Raw genomic sequence first — 22,832 nt, forward strand, 5'->3', positions numbered from 1 at the left:
GATTTTTACCCATTTTTTGAAAAAAAATGTGACGAAAAACATTGGTTGGTTCATGCTGACGCTTTTAACGAGTTATTTATTTTTAGATAAGAAGCGTAATGCAACTTTTTACCAGTAACTAATGCTCATACCGGAAACGAAACAACGATGGACCAATAGGTTTTGAAATACGCCAAGTTGCAGTATGTATTATTTGGTAGGATTACCTTAAAAGATGTTTTTACAGAGGTTGTTTCAATGAGAAAACTACTTTAGGGTGCTTTTTATCGGAAACTTGCGACCTAGTATAATGAGCGAGCCAATTAGCTGGAAAATCAATCTTTCAAATTTTAATCCAAATCTTTCAAAACTTAGCCAAGTATATTTCGACATACATTTCGCACTAAAGGAATATACTATTATTGTTACGCTGATTAAAACCCGAGCTTTTATTAAAGGGATAAAATCCCATTCCAAAAAGAAATGAAGAATCCAATGGTTCGAAAATTCATGCATATAGACCTAATACCTGAAATGGTTGAAATGAACAAAATTAAGAGATGAATTAATTCTTAAAACCATGGAATCATTTGTTGTCATTCTATTATCTTTCTTTGCATTGGTTGAATTGTAGGAGATAGCGCGAACGCAGATCTCCGCTATCATAAATTGTACGCCCGAGTTCCCCACGTTTGGGGGAATCGCAAGGTTCAGCAAGCCGGAGTGCAATGGCAAGCCTCGCCCTGGGGGTGCATCCTTCTTGATCAATGCGACCCCTGCGCCAGGTAAGTATGCTCTCCATTCATCGGTCACCGTACTTGATCAAATCTTATCTGCGATATAAAGCAGTTAATCATCTCACTCTACAAAGAGAAAACAGTCACATGATTTGATGGGTCTGTAGAATTTTTGTCAAATTTTGAGAATTAGAAACCTCAAATCTCTGTGTTACTCTCTGGAGCGAAATTAATGACGTATTCATGTAATCTAATGATTTAAGTTTAATAACCAGTACAAAATTGCAGGCAAAATCTGAAAAAGTAAGGATATGAATATTCATGAACTTGACAATAACTCTACTGACGTCGTAGATTATAATGACAAAAGCGTTACAACGATGAAAGCTTACTCGCATCCTGTTATAGGGTCAACCTTTCTTTTATTGGTCGTCATCATACTTTGGCAAAATCATACATTGATCTATTAAATATTTCGTAACAAAGATCTGTAGTTTGTAGCAGACCCTGAATCTTTTGTCCCATTTTAGAATGAAATGTGTGATGCTTTAATATCTCAATAAAGTTACCATGATTATATCTTTCCATATTAAGCCAAAAAAAAAAAACACCACAAAGTTGAAACTAGCTCAGCCATTGATTCAGTCGTCAATAGCCTGAAAGTGACCCAAAGGAAATGACCATGCACCGTGATTTTTACCCATTTTTTGAAAAAAAATGTGACGAAAAACATTGGTTGGTTCATGCTGACGCTTTAAACGAGTTATTTATTTTTAGATAAGAAGCGTAATGCAACTTTTTACCAGTAACTAATGCTCATACCGGAAACGAAACAACGATGGACCAATAGGTTTTGAAATACGCCAAGTTGCAGTATGTATTATTTGGTAGGATTACCTTAAAAGATGTTTTTACAGAGGTTGTTTCAATGAGAAAACTACTTTAGGGTGCTTTTTATCGGAAACTTGCGACCTAGTATAATGAGCGAGCCAATTAGCTGGAAAATCAATCTTTCAAATTTTAATCCAAATCTTTCAAAACTTAGCCAAGTATATTTCGACATACATTTCGCACTAAAGGAATATACTATTATTGTTACGCTGATTAAAACCCGAGCTTTTATTAAAGGGATAGCAATCCCATTCCAAAAAGAAATCAAGAATCCAATGGTTCGAAAATTCATGCATATAGACCTAATACCTGAAATGGTTGAAATGAACAAAATTAAGAGATGAATTAATTCTTAAAACCATGGAATCATTTGTTGTCATTCTATTATCTTTCTTTGCATTGGTTGAATTGTAGGAGATAGCGCGAACGCAGATCTCCGCTATCATAAATTGTACGCCCGAGTTCCCCACGTTTGGGGGAATCGCAAGGTTCAGCAAGCCGGAGTGCAATGGCAAGCCTCGCCCTGGGGGTGCATCCTTCTTGATCAATGCGACCTCTGCGCCAGGTAAGTATGCTCTCCATTCATCGGTCACCGTACTTGATCAAATCTTATCTGCGATATAAAGCAGTTAATCATCTCACTCTACAAAGAGAAAACAGTCACATGATTTGATGGGTCTGTAGAATTTTTGTCAAATTTTGAGAATTAGAAACCTCAAATCTCTGTGTTACTCTCTGGAGCGAAATTAATGACGTATTCATGTAATCTAATGATTTAAGTTTAATAACCAGTACAAAATTGCAGGCAAAATCTGAAAAAGTAAGGATATGAATATTCATGAACTTGACAATAACTCTACTGACGTCGTAGATTATAATGACAAAAGCGTTACAACGATGAAAGCTTACTCGCATCCTGTTATAGGGTCAACCTTTCTTTTATTGGTCGTCATCATACTTTGGCAAAATCATACATTGATCTATTAAATATTTCGTAACAAAGATCTGTAGTTTGTAGCAGACCCTGAATCTTTTGTCCCATTTTAGAATGAAATGTGTGATGCTTTAATATCTCAATAAAGTTACCATGATTATATCTTTCCATATTAGGCGAAAAAAAAACACCACAAAGTTGAAACTAGCTCAGCCATTGAATCAGTCGTCAATAGCCTGAAAGTGACCCAAAGGAAATGACCATGCACCGTGATTTTTACCCATTTTTCGAAAAAAAATGTGACGAAAAACATTGGTTGGTTCATGCTGACGCTTTAAACGAGTTATTTATTTTTAGATAAGAAGCGTAATGCAACTTTTTACCAGTAACTAATGCTCATACCGGAAACGAAACAACGATGGACCAATAGGTTTTGAAATACGCCAAGTTGCAGTATGTATTATTTGGTAGGATTACCTTAAAAGATGTTTTTACAGAGGTTGTTTCAATGAGAAAACTACTTTAGGGTGCTTTTTATCGGAAACTTGCGACCTAGTATAATGAGCGAGCCAATTAGCTGGAAAATCAATCTTTCAAATTTTAATCCAAATCTTTCAAAACTTAGCCAAGTATATTTCGACATACATTTCGCACTAAAGGAATATACTATTATTGTTACGCTGATTAAAACCCGAGCTTTTATTAAAGGGATAGCAATCCCATTCCAAAAAGAAATGAAGAATCCAATGGTTCGAAAATTCATGCATATAGACCTAATACCTGAAATGGTTGAAGTGAACAAAATTAAGAGATGAATTAATTCTTAAAACCATGGAATCATTTGTTGTCATTCTATTATCTTTCTTTGCATTGGTTGAATTGTAGGAGATAGCGCGAACGCAGATCTCCGCTATCATAAATTGTACGCCCGAGTTCCCCACGTTTGGGGGAATCGCAAGGTTCAGCAAGCCGGAGTGCAATGGCAAGCCTCGCCCTGGGGGTGCATCCTTCTTGATCAATGCGACCCCTGCGCCAGGTAAGTATGCTCTCCATTCATCGGTCACCGTACTTGATCAAATCTTATCTGCGATATAAAGCAGTTAATCATCTCACTCTACAAAGAGAAAATAGTCACATGATTTGATGGGTCTGTAGAATTTTTGTCAAATTTTGAGAATTAGAAACCTCAAATCTCTGTGTTACTCTCTGGAGCGAAATTAATGACGTATTCATGTAATTTAATGATTTAAGTTTAATAACCAGTACGAAATTGCAGGCAAAATCTGAAAAAGTAAGGATATGAATATTCATGAACTTGACAATAACTCTACTGACGTCGTAGATTATAATGACAAAAGCGTTACAACGATGAAAGCTTACTCGCATCCTGTTATAGGGTCAACCTTTCTTTTATTGGTCGTCATCATACTTTGGCAAAATCATACATTGATCTATTAAATATTTCGTAACAAAGATCTCTAGTTTGTAGCAGACCCTGAATCTTTTGTCCCATTTTAGAATGAAATGTGTGATGCTTTAATATCTCAATAAAGTTACCATGATTATATCTTTCCATATTAGGCGAAAAAAAAACACCACAAAGTTGAAACTAGCTCAGCCATTGAATCAGTCGTCAATAGCCTGAAAGTGACCCAAAGGAAATGACCATGCACCGTGATTTTTACCCATTTTTCGAAAAAAAATGTGACGAAAAACATTGGTTGGTTCATGCTGACGCTTTAAACGAGTTATTTATTTTTAGATAAGAAGCGTAATGCAACTTTTTACCAGTAACTAATGCTCATACCGGAAACGAAACAACGATGGACCAATAGGTTTTGAAATACGCCAAGTTGTAGTATGTATTATTTGGTAGGATTACCTTAAAAGATGTTTTTACAGAGGTTGTTTCAATGAGAAAACTACTTTAGGGTGCTTTTTATCGGAAACTTGCGACCTAGTATAATGAGCGAGCCAATTAGCTGGAAAATCAATCTTTCAAATTTTAATCCAAATCTTTCAAAACTTAGCCAAGTATATTTCGACATACATTTCGCACTAAAGGAATATACTATTATTGTTACGCTGATTAAAACCCGAGCTTTTATTAAAGGGATAGCAATCCCATTCCAAAAAGAAATGAAGAATCCAATGGTTCGAAAATTCATGCATATAGACCTAATACCTGAAATGGTTGAAATGAACAAAATTAAGAGATGAATTAATTCTTAAAACCATGGAATCATTTGTTGTCATTCTATTATCTTTCTTTGCATTGGTTGAATTGTAGGAGATAGCGCGAACGCAGATCTCCGCTATCATAAATTGTACGCCCGAGTTCCCCACGTTTGGGGGAATCGCAAGGTTCAGCAAGCCGGAGTGCAATGGCAAGCCTCGCCCTGGGGGTGCATCCTTCTTGATCAATGCGACCCCTGCGCCAGGTAAGTATGCTCTCCATTCATCGGTCACCGTACTTGATCAAATCTTATCTGCGATATAAAGCAGTTAATCATCTCACTCTACAAAGAGAAAATAGTCACATGATTTGATGGGTCTGTAGAATTTTTGTCAAATTTTGAGAATTAGAAACCTCAAATCTCTGTGTTACTCTCTGGAGCGAAATTAATGACGTATTCATGTAATTTAATGATTTAAGTTTAATAACCAGTACAAAATTGCAGGCAAAATCTGAAAAAGTAAGGATATGAATATTCATGAACTTGACAATAACTCTACTGACGTCGTAGATTATAATGACAAAAGCGTTACAACGATGAAAGCTTACTCGCATCCTGTTATAGGGTCAACCTTTCTTTTATTGGTCGTCATCATACTTTGGCAAAATCATACATTGATCTATTAAATATTTCGTAACAAAGATCTCTAGTTTGTAGCAGACCCTGAATCTTTTGTCCCATTTTAGAATGAAATGTGTGATGCTTTAATATCTCAATAAAGTTACCATGATTATATCTTTCCATATTAGGCGAAAAAAAAACACCACAAAGTTGAAACTAGCTCAGCCATTGAATCAGTCGTCAATAGACTGAAAGTGACCCAAAGGAAATGACCATGCACCGTGATTTTTACCCATTTTTCGAAAAAAAATGTGACGAAAAACATTGGTTGGTTCATGCTGACGCTTTAAACGAGTTATTTATTTTTAGATAAGAAGCGTAATGCAACTTTTTACCAGTAACTAATGCTCATACCGGAAACGAAACAACGATGGACCAATAGGTTTTGAAATACGCCAAGTTGCAGTATGTATTATTTGGTAGGATTACCTTAAAAGATGTTTTTACAGAGGTTGTTTCAATGAGAAAACTACTTTAGGGTGCTTTTTATCGGAAACTTGCGGCCTAGTATAATGAGCGAGCCAATTAGCTGGAAAATCAATCTTTCAAATTTTAATCCAAATCTTTCAAAACTTAGCCAAGTATATTTCGACATACATTTCGCACTAAAGGAATATACTATTATTGTTACGCTGATTAAAACCCGAGCTTTTATTAAAGGGATAGCAATCCCATTCCAAAAAGAAATGAAGAATCCAATGGTTCGAAAATTCATGCATATAGACCTAATACCTGAAATGGTTGAAATGAACAAAATTAAGAGATGAATTAATTCTTAAAACCATGGAATCATTTGTTGTCATTCTATTATCTTTCTTTGCATTGGTTGAATTGTAGGAGATAGCGCGAACGCAGATCTCCTCTATCATAAATTGTACGCCCGAGTTCCCCACGTTTGGGGGAATCGCAAGGTTCAGCAAGCCGGAGTGCAATGGCAAGCCTCGCCCTGGGGGTGCATCCTTCTTGATCAATGCGACCCCTGCGCCAGGTAAGTATGCTCTCCATTCATCGGTCACCGTACTTGATCAAATCTTATCTGCGATATAAAGCAGTTAATCATCTCACTCTACAAAGAGAAAACAGTCACATGATTTGATGGGTCTGTAGAATTTTTGTCAAATTTTGAGAATTAGAAACCTCAAATCTCTGTGTTACTCTCTGGAGCGAAATTAATGACGTATTCATGTAATTTAATGATTTAAGTTTAATAACCAGTACAAAATTGCAGGCAAAATCTGAAAAAGTAAGGATATGAATATTCATGAACTTGACAATAACTCTACTGACGTCGTAGATTATAATGACAAAAGCGTTACAACGATGAAAGCTTACTCGCATCCTGTTATAGGGTCAACCTTTCTTTTATTGGTCGTCATCATACTTTGGCAAAATCATACATTGATCTATTAAATATTTCGTAACAAAGATCTGTAGTTTGTAGCAGACCCTGAATCTTTTGTCCCATTTTAGAATGAAATGTGTGATGCTTTAATATCTCAATAAAGTTACCATGATTATATCTTTCCATATTAAGCCAAAAAAAAAAAACACCACAAAGTTGAAACTAGCTCAGCCATTGATTCAGTCGTCAATAGCCTGAAAGTGACCCAAAGGAAATGACCATGCACCGTGATTTTTACCCATTTTTTGAAAAAAAATGTGACGAAAAACATTGGTTGGTTCATGCTGACGCTTTAAACGAGTTATTTATTTTTAGATAAGAAGCGTAATGCAACTTTTTACCAGTAACTAATGCTCATACCGGAAACGAAACAACGATGGACCAATAGGTTTTGAAATACGCCAAGTTGCAGTATGTATTATTTGGTAGGATTACCTTAAAAGATGTTTTTACAGAGGTTGTTTCAATGAGAAAACTACTTTAGGGTGCTTTTTATCGGAAACTTGCGACCTAGTATAATGAGCGAGCCAATTAGCTGGAAAATCAATCTTTCAAATTTTAATCCAAATCTTTCAAAACTTAGCCAAGTATATTTCGACATACATTTCGCACTAAAGGAATATACTATTATTGTTACGCTGATTAAAACCCGAGCTTTTATTAAAGGGATAGCAATCCCATTCCAAAAAGAAATGAAGAATCCAATGGTTCGAAAATTCATGCATATAGACCTAATACCTGAAATGGTTGAAATGAACAAAATTAAGAGATGAATTAATTCTTAAAACCATGGAATCATTTGTTGTCATTCTATTATCTTTCTTTGCATTGGTTGAATTGTAGGAGATAGCGCGAACGCAGATCTCCTCTATCATAAATTGTACGCCCGAGTTCCCCACGTTTGGGGGAATCGCAAGGTTCAGCAAGCCGGAGTGCAATGGCAAGCCTCGCCCTGGGGGTGCATCCTTCTTGATCAATGCGACCCCTGCGCCAGGTAAGTATGCTCTCCATTCATCGGTCACCGTACTTGATCAAATCTTATCTGCGATATAAAGCAGTTAATCATCTCACTCTACAAAGAGAAAATAGTCACATGATTTGATGGGTCTGTAGAATTTTTGTCAAATTTTGAGAATTAGAAACCTCAAATCTCTGTGTTACTCTCTGGAGCGAAATTAATGACGTATTCATGTAATTTAATGATTTAAGTTTAATAACCAGTACAAAATTGCAGGCAAAATCTGAAAAAGTAAGGATATGAATATTCATGAACTTGACAATAACTCTACTGACGTCGTAGATTATAATGACAAAAGCGTTACAACGATGAAAGCTTACTCGCATCCTGTTATAGGGTCAACCTTTCTTTTATTGGTCGTCATCATACTTTGGCAAAATCATACATTGATCTATTAAATATTTCGTAACAAAGATCTCTAGTTTGTAGCAGACCCTGAATCTTTTGTCCCATTTTAGAATGAAATGTGTGATGCTTTAATATCTCAATAAAGTTACCATGATTATATCTTTCCATATTAGGCGAAAAAAAAACACCACAAAGTTGAAACTAGCTCAGCCATTGAATCAGTCGTCAATAGACTGAAAGTGACCCAAAGGAAATGACCATGCACCGTGATTTTTACCCATTTTTCGAAAAAAAATGTGACGAAAAACATTGGTTGGTTCATGCTGACGCTTTAAACGAGTTATTTATTTTTAGATAAGAAGCGTAATGCAACTTTTTACCAGTAACTAATGCTCATACCGGAAACGAAACAACGATGGACCAATAGGTTTTGAAATACGCCAAGTTGCAGTATGTATTATTTGGTAGGATTACCTTAAAAGATGTTTTTACAGAGGTTGTTTCAATGAGAAAACTACTTTAGGGTGCTTTTTATCGGAAACTTGCGACCTAGTATAATGAGCGAGCCAATTAGCTGGAAAATCAATCTTTCAAATTTTAATCCAAATCTTTCAAAACTTAGCCAAGTATATTTCGACATACATTTCGCACTAAAGGAATATACTATTATTGTTACGCTGATTAAAACCCGAGCTTTTATTAAAGGGATAGCAATCCCATTCCAAAAAGAAATGAAGAATCCAATGGTTCGAAAATTCATGCATATAGACCTAATACCTGAAATGGTTGAAATGAACAAAATTAAGAGATGAATTAATTCTTAAAACCATGGAATCATTTGTTGTCATTCTATTATCTTTCTTTGCATTGGTTGAATTGTAGGAGATAGCGCGAACGCAGATCTCCTCTATCATAAATTGTACGCCCGAGTTCCCCACGTTTGGGGGAATCGCAAGGTTCAGCAAGCCGGAGTGCAATGGCAAGCCTCGCCCTGGGGGTGCATCCTTCTTGATCAATGCGACCCCTGCGCCAGGTAAGTATGCTCTCCATTCATCGGTCACCGTACTTGATCAAATCTTATCTGCGATATAAAGCAGTTAATCATCTCACTCTACAAAGAGAAAACAGTCACATGATTTGATGGGTCTGTAGAATTTTTGTCAAATTTTGAGAATTAGAAACCTCAAATCTCTGTGTTACTCTCTGGAGCGAAATTAATGACGTATTCATGTAATTTAATGATTTAAGTTTAATAACCAGTACAAAATTGCAGGCAAAATCTGAAAAAGTAAGGATATGAATATTCATGAACTTGACAATAACTCTACTGACGTCGTAGATTATAATGACAAAAGCGTTACAACGATGAAAGCTTACTCGCATCCTGTTATAGGGTCAACCTTTCTTTTATTGGTCGTCATCATACTTTGGCAAAATCATACATTGATCTATTAAATATTTCGTAACAAAGATCTGTAGTTTGTAGCAGACCCTGAATCTTTTGTCCCATTTTAGAATGAAATGTGTGATGCTTTAATATCTCAATAAAGTTACCATGATTATATCTTTCCATATTAAGCCAAAAAAAAAAAACACCACAAAGTTGAAACTAGCTCAGCCATTGATTCAGTCGTCAATAGCCTGAAAGTGACCCAAAGGAAATGACCATGCACCGTGATTTTTACCCATTTTTTGAAAAAAAATGTGACGAAAAACATTGGTTGGTTCATGCTGACGCTTTAAACGAGTTATTTATTTTTAGATAAGAAGCGTAATGCAACTTTTTACCAGTAACTAATGCTCATACCGGAAACGAAACAACGATGGACCAATAGGTTTTGAAATACGCCAAGTTGCAGTATGTATTATTTGGTAGGATTACCTTAAAAGATGTTTTTACAGAGGTTGTTTCAATGAGAAAACTACTTTAGGGTGCTTTTTATCGGAAACTTGCGACCTAGTATAATGAGCGAGCCAATTAGCTGGAAAATCAATCTTTCAAATTTTAATCCAAATCTTTCAAAACTTAGCCAAGTATATTTCGACATACATTTCGCACTAAAGGAATATACTATTATTGTTACGCTGATTAAAACCCGAGCTTTTATTAAAGGGATAGCAATCCCATTCCAAAAAGAAATGAAGAATCCAATGGTTCGAAAATTCATGCATATAGACCTAATACCTGAAATGGTTGAAATGAACAAAATTAAGAGATGAATTAATTCTTAAAACCATGGAATCATTTGTTGTCATTCTATTATCTTTCTTTGCATTGGTTGAATTGTAGGAGATAGCGCGAACGCAGATCTCCTCTATCATAAATTGTACGCCCGAGTTCCCCACGTTTGGGGGAATCGCAAGGTTCAGCAAGCCGGAGTGCAATGGCAAGCCTCGCCCTGGGGGTGCATCCTTCTTGATCAATGCGACCCCTGCGCCAGGTAAGTATGCTCTCCATTCATCGGTCACCGTACTTGATCAAATCTTATCTGCGATATAAAGCAGTTAATCATCTCACTCTACAAAGAGAAAATAGTCACATGATTTGATGGGTCTGTAGAATTTTTGTCAAATTTTGAGAATTAGAAACCTCAAATCTCTGTGTTACTCTCTGGAGCGAAATTAATGACGTATTCATGTAATTTAATGATTTAAGTTTAATAACCAGTACAAAATTGCAGGCAAAATCTGAAAAAGTAAGGATATGAATATTCATGAACTTGACAATAACTCTACTGACGTCGTAGATTATAATGACAAAAGCGTTACAACGATGAAAGCTTACTCGCATCCTGTTATAGGGTCAACCTTTCTTTTATTGGTCGTCATCATACTTTGGCAAAATCATACATTGATCTATTAAATATTTCGTAACAAAGATCTCTAGTTTGTAGCAGACCCTGAATCTTTTGTCCCATTTTAGAATGAAATGTGTGATGCTTTAATATCTCAATAAAGTTACCATGATTATATCTTTCCATATTAGGCGAAAAAAAAACACCACAAAGTTGAAACTAGCTCAGCCATTGAATCAGTCGTCAATAGACTGAAAGTGACCCAAAGGAAATGACCATGCACCGTGATTTTTACCCATTTTTCGAAAAAAAATGTGACGAAAAACATTGGTTGGTTCATGCTGACGCTTTAAACGAGTTATTTATTTTTAGATAAGAAGCGTAATGCAACTTTTTACCAGTAACTAATGCTCATACCGGAAACGAAACAACGATGGACCAATAGGTTTTGAAATACGCCAAGTTGCAGTATGTATTATTTGGTAGGATTACCTTAAAAGATGTTTTTACAGAGGTTGTTTCAATGAGAAAACTACTTTAGGGTGCTTTTTATCGGAAACTTGCGACCTAGTATAATGAGCGAGCCAATTAGCTGGAAAATCAATCTTTCAAATTTTAATCCAAATCTTTCAAAACTTAGCCAAGTATATTTCGACATACATTTCGCACTAAAGGAATATACTATTATTGTTACGCTGATTAAAACCCGAGCTTTTATTAAAGGGATAGCAATCCCATTCCAAAAAGAAATGAAGAATCCAATGGTTCGAAAATTCATGCATATAGACCTAATACCTGAAATGGTTGAAATGAACAAAATTAAGAGATGAATTAATTCTTAAAACCATGGAATCATTTGTTGTCATTCTATTATCTTTCTTTGCATTGGTTGAATTGTAGGAGATAGCGCGAACGCAGATCTCCTCTATCATAAATTGTACGCCCGAGTTCCCCACGTTTGGGGGAATCGCAAGGTTCAGCAAGCCGGAGTGCAATGGCAAGCCTCGCCCTGGGGGTGCATCCTTCTTGATCAATGCGACCCCTGCGCCAGGTAAGTATGCTCTCCATTCATCGGTCACCGTACTTGATCAAATCTTATCTGCGATATAAAGCAGTTAATCATCTCACTCTACAAAGAGAAAACAGTCACATGATTTGATGGGTCTGTAGAATTTTTGTCAAATTTTGAGAATTAGAAACCTCAAATCTCTGTGTTACTCTCTGGAGAGAAATTAATGACGTATTCATGTAATTTAATGATTTAAGTTTAATAACCAGTACAAAATTGCAGGCAAAATCTGAAAAAGTAAGGATATGAATATTCATGAACTTGACAATAACTCTACTGACGTCGTAGATTATAATGACAAAAGCGTTACAACGATGAAAGCTTACTCGCATCCTGTTATAGGGTCAACCTTTCTTTTATTGGTCGTCATCATACTTTGGCAAAATCATACATTGATCTATTAAATATTTCGTAACAAAGATCTGTAGTTTGTAGCAGACCCTGAATCTTTTGTCCCATTTTAGAATGAAATGTGTGATGCTTTAATATCTCAATAAAGTTACCATGATTATATCTTTCCATATTAAGCCAAAAAAAAAAAACACCACAAAGTTGAAACTAGCTCAGCCATTGAATCAGTCGTCAATAGCCTGAAAGTGACCCAAAGGAAATGACCATGCACCGTGATTTTTACCCATTTTTTGAAAAAAAATGTGACGAAAAACATTGGTTGGTTCATGCTGACGCTTTAAACGAGTTATTTATTTTTAGATAAGAAGCGTAATGCAACTTTTTACCAGTAACTAATGCTCATACCGGAAACGAAACAACGATGGACCAATAGGTTTTGAAATACGCCAAGTTGCAGTATGTATTATTTGGTAGGATTACCTTAAAAGATGTTTTTACAGAGGTTGTTTCAATGAGAAAACTACTTTAGGGTGCTTTTTATCGGAAACTTGCGACCTAGTATAATGAGCGAGCCAATTAGCTGGAAAATCAATCTTTCAAATTTTAATCCAAATCTTTCAAAACTTAGCCAAGTATATTTCGACATACATTTCGCACTAAAGGAATATACTATTATTGTTACGCTGATTAAAACCCGAGCTTTTATTAAAGGGATAGCAATCCCATTCCAAAAAGAAATGAAGAATCCAATGGTTCGAAAATTCATGCATATAGACCTAATACCTGAAATGGTTGAAATGAACAAAATTAAGAGATGAATTAATTCTTAAAACCATGGAATCATTTGTTGTCATTCTATTATCTTTCTTTGCATTGGTTGAATTGTAGGAGATAGCGCGAACGCAGATCTCCTCTATCATAAATTGTACGCCCGAGTTCCCCACGTTTGGGGGAATCGCAAGGTTCAGCAAGCCGGAGTGCAATGGCAAGCCTCGCCCTGGGGGTGCATCCTTCTTGATCAATGCGACCCCTGCGCCAGGTAAGTATGCTCTCCATTCATCGGTCACCGTACTTGATCAAATCTTATCTGCGATATAAAGCAGTTAATCATCTCACTCTACAAAGAGAAAATAGTCACATGATTTGATGGGTCTGTAGAATTTTTGTCAAATTTTGAGAATTAGAAACCTCAAATCTCTGTGTTACTCTCTGGAGCGAAATTAATGACGTATTCATGTAATTTAATGATTTAAGTTTAATAACCAGTACAAAATTGCAGGCAAAATCTGAAAAAGTAAGGATATGAATATTCATGAACTTGACAATAACTCTACTGACGTCGTAGATTATAATGACAAAAGCGTTACAACGATGAAAGCTTACTCGCATCCTGTTATAGGGTCAACCTTTCTTTTATTGGTCGTCATCATACTTTGGCAAAATCATACATTGATCTATTAAATATTTCGTAACAAAGATCTCTAGTTTGTAGCAGACCCTGAATCTTTTGTCCCATTTTAGAATGAAATGTGTGATGCTTTAATATCTCAATAAAGTTACCATGATTATATCTTTCCATATTAGGCGAAAAAAAAACACCACAAAGTTGAAACTAGCTCAGCCATTGAATCAGTCGTCAATAGCCTGAAAGTGACCCAAAGGAAATGACCATGCACCGTGATTTTTACCCATTTTTCGAAAAAAAATGTGACGAAAAACATTGGTTGGTTCATGCTGACGCTTTAAACGAGTTATTTATTTTTAGATAAGAAGCGTAATGCAACTTTTTACCAGTAACTAATGCTCATACCGGAAACGAAACAACGATGGACCAATAGGTTTTGAAATACGCCAAGTTGCAGTATGTATTATTTGGTAGGATTACCTTAAAAGATGTTTTTACAGAGGTTGTTTCAATGAGAAAACTACTTTAGGGTGCTTTTTATCGGAAACTTGCGACCTAGTATAATGAGCGAGCCAATTAGCTGGAAAATCAATCTTTCAAATTTTAATCCAAATCTTTCAAAACTTAGCCAAGTATATTTCGACATACATTTCGCACTAAAGGAATATACTATTATTGTTACGCTGATTAAAACCCGAGCTTGTATTAAAGGGATAGCAATCCCATTCCAAAAAGAAATCAAGAATCCAATGGTTCGAAAATTCATGCATATAGACCTAATACCTGAAATGGTTGAAATGAACAAAATTAAGAGATGAATTAATTCTTAAAACCATGGAATCATTTGTTGTCATTCTATTATCTTTCTTTGCATTGGTTGAATTGTAGGAGATAGCGCGAACGCAGATCTCCTCTATCATAAATTGTACGCCCGAGTTCCCCACGTTTGGGGGAATCGCAAGGTTCAGCAAGCCGGAGTGCAATGGCAAGCCTCGCCCTGGGGGTGCATCCTTCTTGATCAATGCGACCCCTGCGCCAGGTAAGTATGCTCTCCATTCATCGGTCACCGTACTTGATCAAATCTTATCTGCGATATAAAGCAGTTAATCATCTCACTCTACAAAGAGAAAATAGTCACATGATTTGATGGGTCTGTAGAATTTTTGTCAAATTTTGAGAATTAGAAACCTCAAATCTCTGTGTTACTCTCTGGAGCGAAATTAATGACGTATTCATGTAATTTAATGATTTAAGTTTAATAACCAGTACAAAATTGCAGGCAAAATCTGAAAAAGTAAGGATATGAATATTCATGAACTTGACAATAACTCTACTGACGTCGTAGATTATAATGACAAAAGCGTTACAACGATGAAAGCTTACTCGCATCCTGTTATAGGGTCAACCTTTCTTTTATTGGTCGTCATCATACTTTGGCAAAATCATACATTGATCTATTAAATATTTCGTAACAAAGATCTCTAGTTTGTAGCAGACCCTGAATCTTTTGTCCCATTTTAGAATGAAATGTGTGATGCTTTAATATCTCAATAAAGTTACCATGATTATATCTTTCCATATTAGGCGAAAAAAAAACACCACAAAGTTGAAACTAGCTCAGCCATTGAATCAGTCGTCAATAGCCTGAAAGTGACCCAAAGGAAATGACCATGCACCGTGATTTTTACCCATTTTTCGAAAAAAAATGTGACGAAAAACATTGGTTGGTTCATGCTGACGCTTTAAACGAGTTATTTATTTTTAGATAAGAAGCGTAATGCAACTTTTTACCAGTAACTAATGCTCATACCGGAAACGAAACAACGATGGACCAATAGGTTTTGAAATACGCCAAGTTGCAGTATGTATTATTTGGTAGGATTACCTTAAAAGATGTTTTTACAGAGGTTGTTTCAATGAGAAAACTACTTTAGGGTGCTTTTTATCGGAAACTTGCGACCTAGTATAATGAGCGAGCCAATTAGCTGGAAAATCAATCTTTCAAATTTTAATCCAAATCTTTCAAAACTTAGCCAAGTATATTTCGACATACATTTCGCACTAAAGGAATATACTATTATTGTTACGCTGATTAAAACCCGAGCTTGTATTAAAGGGATAGCAATCCCATTCCAAAAAGAAATGAAGAATCCAATGGTTCGAAAATTCATGCATATAGACCTAATACCTGAAATGGTTGAAATGAACAAAATTAAGAGATGAATTAATTCTTAAAACCATGGAATCATTTGTTGTCATTCTATTATCTTTCTTTGCATTGGTTGAATTGTAGGAGATAGCGCGAACGCAGATCTCCTCTATCATAAATTGTACGCCCGAGTTCCCCACGTTTGGGGGAATCGCAAGGTTCAGCAAGCCGGAGTGCAATGGCAAGCCTCGCCCTGGGGGTGCATCCTTCTTGATCAATGCGACCCCTGCGCCAGGTAAGTATGCTCTCCATTCATCGGTCACCGTACTTGATCAAATCTTATCTGCGATATAAAGCAGTTAATCATCTCACTCTACAAAGAGAAAATAGTCACATGATTTGATGGGTCTGTAGAATTTTTGTCAAATTTTGAGAATTAGAAACCTCAAATCTCTGTGTTACTCTCTGGAGCGAAATTAATGACGTATTCATGTAATTTAATGATTTAAGTTTAATAACCAGTACAAAATTGCAGGCAAAATCTGAAAAAGTAAGGATATGAATATTCATGAACTTGACAATAACTCTACTGACGTCGTAGATTATAATGACAAAAGCGTTACAACGATGAAAGCTTACTCGCATCCTGTTATAGGGTCAACCTTTCTTTTATTGGTCGTCATCATACTTTGGCAAAATCATACATTGATCTATTAAATATTTCGTAACAAAGATCTCTAGTTTGTAGCAGACCCTGAATCTTTTGTCCCATTTTAGAATGAAATGTGTGATGCTTTAATATCTCAATAAAGTTACCATGATTATATCTTTCCATATTAGGCGAAAAAAAAACACCACAAAGTTGAAACTAGCTCAGCCATTGAATCAGGCGTCAATAGCCTGAAAGTGACCCAAAGGAAATGACCATGCACCGTGATTTTTACCCATTTTTCGAAAAAAAATGTGACGAAAAACATTGGTTGGTTCATGCTGACGCTTTAAACGAGTTATTTATTTTTAGATAAGAAGCGTAATGCAACTTTTTACCAGTAACTAATGCTCATACCGGAAACGAAACAACGATGGACCAATAGGTTTTGAAATACGCCAAGTTGCAGTATGTATTATTTGGTAGGATTACCTTAAAAGATGTTTTTACAGAGGTTGTTTCAATGAGAAAACTACTTTAGGGTGCTTTTTATCGGAAACTTGCGACCTAGTATAATGAGCGAGCCAATTAGCTGGAAAATCAATCTTTCAAATTTTAATCCAAATCTTTCAAAACTTAGCCAAGTATATTTCGACATACATTTCGCACTAAAGGAATATACTATTATTGTTACGCTGATTAAAACCCGAGCTTTTATTAAAGGGATAGCAATCCCATTCCAAAAAGAAATGAAGAATCCAATGGTTCGAAAATTCATGCATATAGACCTAATACCTGAAATGGTTGAAATGAACAAAATTAAGAGATGAATTAATTCTTAAAACCATGGAATCATTTGTTGTCATTCTATTATCTTTCTTTGCATTGGTTGAATTGTAGGAGATAGCGCGAACGCAGATCTCCTCTATCATAAATTGTACGCCCGAGTTCCCCACGTTTGGGGGAATCGCAAGGTTCAGCAAGCCGGAGTGCAATGGCAAGCCTCGCCCTGGGGGTGCATCCTTCTTGATCAATGCGACCCCTGCGCCAGGTAAGTATGCTCTCCATTCATCGGTCACCGTACTTGATCAAATCTTATCTGCGATATAAAGCAGTTAATCATCTCACTCTACAAAGAGAAAATAGTCACATGATTTGATGGGTCTGTAGAATTTTTGTCAAATTTTGAGAATTAGAAACCTCAAATCTCTGTGTTACTCTCTGGAGCGAAATTAATGACGTATTCATGTAATTTAATGATTTAAGTTTAATAACCAGTACAAAATTGCAGGCAAAATCTGAAAAAGTAAGGATATGAATATTCATGAACTTGACAATAACTCTACTGACGTCGTAGATTATAATGACAAAAGCGTTACAACGATGAAAGCTTACTCGCATCCTGTTATAGGGTCAACCTTTCTTTTATTGGTCGTCATCATACTTTGGCAAAATCATACATTGATCTATTAAATATTTCGTAACAAAGATCTGTAGTTTGTAGCAGACCCTGAATCTTTTGTCCCATTTTAGAATGAAATGTGTGATGCTTTAATATCTCAATAAAGTTACCATGATTATATCTTTCCATATTAAGCCAAAAAAAAAACACCACAAAGTTGAAACTAGCTCAGCCATTGAATCAGTCGTCAATAGCCTGAAAGTGACCCAAAGGAAATGACCATGCACCGTGATTTTTACCCATTTTTTGAAAAAAAAATGTGACGAAAAACATTGGTTGGTTCATGCTGACGCTTTAAACGAGTTATTTATTTTTAGATAAGAAGCGTAATGCAACTTTTTACCAGTAACTAATGCTCATACCGGAAACGAAACAACGATGGACCAATAGGTTTTGAAATACGCCAAGTTGCAGTATGTATTATTTGGTAGGATTACCTTAAAAGATGTTTTTACAGAGGTTGTTTCAATGAGAAAACTACTTTAGGGTGCTTTTTATCGGAAACTTGCGACCTAGTATAATGAGCAAGCCAATTAGCTGGAAAATCAATCTTTCAAATTTTAATCCAAATCTTTCAAAACTTAGCCAAGTATATTTCGACATACATTTCGCACTAAAGGAATATACTATTATTGTTACGCTGATTAAAACCCGAGCTTTTATTAAAGGGATAGCAATCCCATTCCAAAAAGAAATGAAGAATCCAATGGTTCGAAAATTCATGCATATAGACCTAATACCTGAAATGGTTGAAATGAACAAAATTAAGAGATGAATTAATTCTTAAAACCATGGAATCATTTGTTGTCATTCTATTATCTTTCTTTGCATTGGTTGAATTGTAGGAGATAGCGCGAACGCAGATCTCCGCTATCATAAATTGTACGCCCGAGTTCCCCACGTTTGGGGGAATCGCAAGGTTCAGCAAGCCGGAGTGCAATGGCAAGCCTCGCCCTGGGGGTGCATCCTTCTTGATCAATGCGACCCCTGCGCCAGGTAAGTATGCTCTCCATTCATCGGTCACCGTACTTGATCAAATCTTATCTGCGATATAAAGCAGTTAATCATCTCACTCTACAAAGAGAAAACAGTCACATGATTTGATGGGTCTGTAGAATTTTTGTCAAATTTTGAGAATTAGAAACCTCAAATCTCTGTGTTACTCTCTGGAGCGAAATTAATGACGTATTCATGTAATTTAATGATTTAAGTTTAATAACCAGTACAAAATTGCAGGCAAAATCTGAAAAAGTAAGGATATGAATATTCATGAACTTGACAATAACTCTACTGACGTCGTAGATTATAATGACAAAAGCGTTACAACGATGAAAGCTTACTCGCATCCTGTTATAGGGTCAACCTTTCTTTTATTGGTCGTCATCATACTTTGGCAAAATCATGCATTGATCTATTAAATATTTCGTAACAAAGATCTGTAGTTTGTAGCAGACCCTGAATCTTTTGTCCCATTTTAGAATGAAATGTGTGATGCTTTAATATCTCAATAAAGTTACCATGATTATATCTTTCCATATTAGGCGAAAAAAAAACACCACAAAGTTGAAACTAGCTCAGCCATTGAATCAGTCGTCAATAGCCTGAAAGTGACCCAAAGGAAATGACCATGCACCGTGATTTTTACCCATTTTTTGAAAAAAAATGTGACGAAAAACATTGGTTGGTTCATGCTGACGCTTTAAACGAGTTATTTATTTTTAGATAAGAAGCGTAATGCAACTTTTTACCAGTAACTAATGCTCATACCGGAAACGAAACAACGATGGACCAATAGGTTTTGAAATACGCCAAGTTGCAGTATGTATTATTTGGTAGGATTACCTTAAAAGATGTTTTTACAGAGGTTGTTTCAATGAGAAAACTACTTTAGGGTGCTTTTTATCGGAAACTTGCGACCTAGTATAATGAGCGAGCCAATTAGCTGGAAAATCAATCTTTCAAATTTTAATCCAAATCTTTCAAAACTTAGCCAAGTATATTTCGACATACATTTCGCACTAAAGGAATATACTATTATTGTTACGCTGATTAAAACCCGAGCTTTTATTAAAGGGATAGCAATCCCATTCCAAAAAGAAATGAAGAATCCAATGGTTCGAAAATTCATGCATATAGACCTAATACCTGAAATGGTTGAAATGAACAAAATTAAGAGATGAATTAATTCTTAAAACCATGGAATCATTTGTTGTCATTCTATTATCTTTCTTTGCATTGGTTGAATTGTAGGAGATAGCGCGAACGCAGATCTCCTCTATCATAAATTGTACGCCCGAGTTCCCCACGTTTGGGGGAATCGCAAGGTTCAGCAAGCCGGAGTGCAATGGCAAGCCTCGCCCTGGGGGTGCATCCTTCTTGATCAATGCGACCCCTGCGCCAGGTAAGTATGCTCTCCATTCATCGGTCACCGTACTTGATCAAATCTTATCTGCGATATAAAGCAGTTAATCATCTCACTCTACAAAGAGAAAATAGTCACATGATTTGATGGGTCTGTAGAATTTTTGTCAAATTTTGAGAATTAGAAACCTCAAATCTCTGTGTTACTCTCTGGAGCGAAATTAATGACGTATTCATGTAATTTAATGATTTAAGTTTAATAACCAGTACAAAATTGCAGGCAAAATCTGAAAAAGTAAGGATATGAATATTCATGAACTTGACAATAACTCTACTGACGTCGTAGATTATAATGACAAAAGCGTTACAACGATGAAAGCTTACTCGCATCCTGTTATAGGGTCAACCTTTCTTTTATTGGTCGTCATCATACTTTGGCAAAATCATACATTGATCTATTAAATATTTCGTAACAAAGATCTCTAGTTTGTAGCAGACCCTGAATCTTTTGTCCCATTTTAGAATGAAATGTGTGATGCTTTAATATCTCAATAAAGTTACCATGATTATATCTTTCCATATTAGGCGAAAAAAAAACACCACAAAGTTGAAACTAGCTCAGCCATTGAATCAGTCGTCAATAGCCTGAAAGTGACCCAAAGGAAATGACCATGCACCGTGATTTTTACCCATTTTTCGAAAAAAAATGTGACGAAAAACATTGGTTGGTTCATGCTGACGCTTTAAACGAGTTATTTATTTTTAGATAAGAAGCGTAATGCAACTTTTTACCAGTAACTAATGCTCATACCGGAAACGAAACAACGATGGACCAATAGGTTTTGAAATACGCCAAGTTGCAGTATGTATTATTTGGTAGGATTACCTTAAAAGATGTTTTTACAGAGGTTGTTTCAATGAGAAAACTACTTTAGGGTGCTTTTTATCGGAAACTTGCGACCTAGTATAATGAGCGAGCCAATTAGCTGGAAAATCAATCTTTCAAATTTTAATCCAAATCTTTCAAAACTTAGCCAAGTATATTTCGACATACATTTCGCACTAAAGGAATATACTATTATTGTTACGCTGATTAAAACCCGAGCTTGTATTAAAGGGATAGCAATCCCATTCCAAAAAGAAATGAAGAATCCAATGGTTCGAAAATTCATGCATATAGACCTAATACCTGAAATGGTTGAAATGAACAAAATTAAGAGATGAATTAATTCTTAAAACCATGGAATCATTTGTTGTCATTCTATTATCTTTCTTTGCATTGGTTGAATTGTAGGAGATAGCGCGAACGCAGATCTCCTCTATCATAAATTGTACGCCCGAGTTCCCCACGTTTGGGGGAATCGCAAGGTTCAGCAAGCCGGAGTGCAATGGCAAGCCTCGCCCTGGGGGTGCATCCTTCTTGATCAATGCGACCCCTGCGCCAGGTAAGTATGCTCTCCATTCATCGGTCACCGTACTTGATCAAATCTTATCTGCGATATAAAGCAGTTAATCATCTCACTCTACAAAGAGAAAATAGTCACATGATTTGATGGGTCTGTAGAATTTTTGTCAAATTTTGAGAATTAGAAACCTCAAATCTCTGTGTTACTCTCTGGAGCGAAATTAATGACGTATTCATGTAATTTAATGATTTAAGTTTAATAACCAGTACAAAATTGCAGGCAAAATCTGAAAAAGTAAGGATATGAATATTCATGAACTTGACAATAACTCTACTGACGTCGTAGATTATAATGACAAAAGCGTTACAACGATGAAAGCTTACTCGCATCCTGTTATAGGGTCAACCTTTCTTTTATTGGTCGTCATCATACTTTGGCAAAATCATACATTGATCTATTAAATATTTCGTAACAAAGATCTGTAGTTTGTAGCAGACCCTGAATCTTTTGTCCCATTTTAGAATGAAATGTGTGATGCTTTAATATCTCAATAAAGTTACCATGATTATATCTTTCCATATTAAGCAAAAAAAAAAACACCACAAAGTTGAAACTAGCTCAGCCATTGAATCAGTCGTCAATAGCCTGAAAGTGACCCAAAGGAAATGACCATGCACCGTGATTTTTACCCATTTTTCGAAAAAAAATGTGACGAAAAACATTGGTTGGTTCATGCTGACGCTTTAAACGAGTTATTTATTTTTAGATAAGAAGCGTAATGCAACTTTTTACCAGTAACTAATGCTCATACCGGAAACGAAACAACGATGGACCAATAGGTTTTGAAATACGCCAAGTTGCAGTATGTATTATTTGGTAGGATTACCTTAAAAGATGTTTTTACAGAGGTTGTTTCAATGAGAAAACTACTTTAGGGTGCTTTTTATCGGAAACTTGCGACCTAGTATAATGAGCGAGCCAATTAGCTGGAAAATCAATCTTTCAAATTTTAATCCAA

The 22,832-nt window shown here is 35.7% G+C and overlaps 16 non-coding genes across 16 annotated transcripts; all 16 read right to left on the minus strand.

Moving 5' to 3' along the window:
* Positions 1-610: 610 nt before the first annotated feature.
* On the minus strand, positions 611-772 carry LOC135153335 (U1 spliceosomal RNA). The gene has a single exon (XR_010292783.1). It is a non-coding gene; the product is annotated as a U1 spliceosomal RNA (small nuclear RNA).
* A 1,246-nt stretch (positions 773-2,018) lies between these two features.
* On the minus strand, positions 2,019-2,180 carry LOC129255157 (U1 spliceosomal RNA). The gene has a single exon (XR_008583853.2). It is a non-coding gene; the product is annotated as a U1 spliceosomal RNA (small nuclear RNA).
* A 1,243-nt stretch (positions 2,181-3,423) lies between these two features.
* LOC135153336 (U1 spliceosomal RNA) lies at positions 3,424-3,585 on the minus strand. The gene has a single exon (XR_010292784.1). It is a non-coding gene; the product is annotated as a U1 spliceosomal RNA (small nuclear RNA).
* A 1,243-nt stretch (positions 3,586-4,828) lies between these two features.
* Positions 4,829-4,990, minus strand: LOC129255165 (U1 spliceosomal RNA). The gene has a single exon (XR_008583860.2). It is a non-coding gene; the product is annotated as a U1 spliceosomal RNA (small nuclear RNA).
* Positions 4,991-6,233: 1,243 nt separating this feature from the next.
* On the minus strand, positions 6,234-6,395 carry LOC129255187 (U1 spliceosomal RNA). The gene has a single exon (XR_008583877.2). It is a non-coding gene; the product is annotated as a U1 spliceosomal RNA (small nuclear RNA).
* Positions 6,396-7,641: 1,246 nt separating this feature from the next.
* Positions 7,642-7,803, minus strand: LOC135153360 (U1 spliceosomal RNA). Its single transcript, XR_010292810.1, has one exon. It is a non-coding gene; the product is annotated as a U1 spliceosomal RNA (small nuclear RNA).
* Positions 7,804-9,046: 1,243 nt separating this feature from the next.
* LOC135153365 (U1 spliceosomal RNA) lies at positions 9,047-9,208 on the minus strand. The gene has a single exon (XR_010292818.1). It is a non-coding gene; the product is annotated as a U1 spliceosomal RNA (small nuclear RNA).
* A 1,246-nt stretch (positions 9,209-10,454) lies between these two features.
* LOC135153376 (U1 spliceosomal RNA) lies at positions 10,455-10,616 on the minus strand. The gene has a single exon (XR_010292830.1). It is a non-coding gene; the product is annotated as a U1 spliceosomal RNA (small nuclear RNA).
* A 1,243-nt stretch (positions 10,617-11,859) lies between these two features.
* Positions 11,860-12,021, minus strand: LOC129255146 (U1 spliceosomal RNA). The gene has a single exon (XR_008583842.2). It is a non-coding gene; the product is annotated as a U1 spliceosomal RNA (small nuclear RNA).
* Positions 12,022-13,267: 1,246 nt separating this feature from the next.
* On the minus strand, positions 13,268-13,429 carry LOC129255168 (U1 spliceosomal RNA). The gene has a single exon (XR_008583863.2). It is a non-coding gene; the product is annotated as a U1 spliceosomal RNA (small nuclear RNA).
* Positions 13,430-14,672: 1,243 nt separating this feature from the next.
* On the minus strand, positions 14,673-14,834 carry LOC129255172 (U1 spliceosomal RNA). The gene has a single exon (XR_008583865.2). It is a non-coding gene; the product is annotated as a U1 spliceosomal RNA (small nuclear RNA).
* Positions 14,835-16,077: 1,243 nt separating this feature from the next.
* LOC129255166 (U1 spliceosomal RNA) lies at positions 16,078-16,239 on the minus strand. Its single transcript, XR_008583861.2, has one exon. It is a non-coding gene; the product is annotated as a U1 spliceosomal RNA (small nuclear RNA).
* A 1,243-nt stretch (positions 16,240-17,482) lies between these two features.
* LOC129255170 (U1 spliceosomal RNA) lies at positions 17,483-17,644 on the minus strand. The gene has a single exon (XR_010292807.1). It is a non-coding gene; the product is annotated as a U1 spliceosomal RNA (small nuclear RNA).
* A 1,245-nt stretch (positions 17,645-18,889) lies between these two features.
* On the minus strand, positions 18,890-19,051 carry LOC129255154 (U1 spliceosomal RNA). Its single transcript, XR_008583850.1, has one exon. It is a non-coding gene; the product is annotated as a U1 spliceosomal RNA (small nuclear RNA).
* A 1,243-nt stretch (positions 19,052-20,294) lies between these two features.
* LOC129255153 (U1 spliceosomal RNA) lies at positions 20,295-20,456 on the minus strand. Its single transcript, XR_008583849.2, has one exon. It is a non-coding gene; the product is annotated as a U1 spliceosomal RNA (small nuclear RNA).
* Positions 20,457-21,699: 1,243 nt separating this feature from the next.
* LOC135153358 (U1 spliceosomal RNA) lies at positions 21,700-21,861 on the minus strand. Its single transcript, XR_010292808.1, has one exon. It is a non-coding gene; the product is annotated as a U1 spliceosomal RNA (small nuclear RNA).
* Between the last annotated feature and the right edge of the window lie 971 nt (positions 21,862-22,832).

Source organism: Lytechinus pictus, chromosome 2, assembly GCF_037042905.1.
Source record: "Lytechinus pictus isolate F3 Inbred chromosome 2, Lp3.0, whole genome shotgun sequence".
Classification (NCBI taxonomy): domain Eukaryota; kingdom Metazoa; phylum Echinodermata; class Echinoidea; order Temnopleuroida; family Toxopneustidae; genus Lytechinus; species Lytechinus pictus.